The sequence below is a fragment of the Etheostoma cragini genome, unplaced genomic scaffold, assembly GCF_013103735.1.
Source record: "Etheostoma cragini isolate CJK2018 unplaced genomic scaffold, CSU_Ecrag_1.0 ScbMSFa_2118, whole genome shotgun sequence".
NCBI classification, from domain to species: domain Eukaryota; kingdom Metazoa; phylum Chordata; class Actinopteri; order Perciformes; family Percidae; genus Etheostoma; species Etheostoma cragini.
Genome location: NW_023266245.1, coordinates 1,171 through 1,392, shown reverse-complemented (window position 1 = coordinate 1,392; position 222 = coordinate 1,171). Strand labels below are relative to the sequence as shown.

The 222-nt window shown below is 41.9% G+C and overlaps 1 non-coding gene across 1 annotated transcript; it reads right to left on the bottom strand.

Annotated features, from left to right (window-relative positions):
• Positions 1-71: 71 nt before the first annotated feature.
• On the bottom strand, positions 72-153 carry trnas-aga. The gene has a single exon. It is a non-coding gene; the product is annotated as a tRNA-Ser (tRNA).
• Between the last annotated feature and the right edge of the window lie 69 nt (positions 154-222).

The window sequence follows — 222 nt, the reverse complement described above, 5'->3', positions numbered from 1 at the left end:
TTTGCAATTCGGTAACCTGTGATTAACGAAATTGTGTCATTAGTTAACTACCGTTCTTGAAGTATTTTTCTCGTTGTCGGCAGGATTCGAACCTGCGCGGGTATACCCCAATGGATTTCTAGTCCATCACCTTAACGACTCGACCACCACAACCTGAGACACAACCCTGTACCTGTTTGCACAAATGTTCATAAACTTTCAATTGGTTAGTAGTAGTTACCA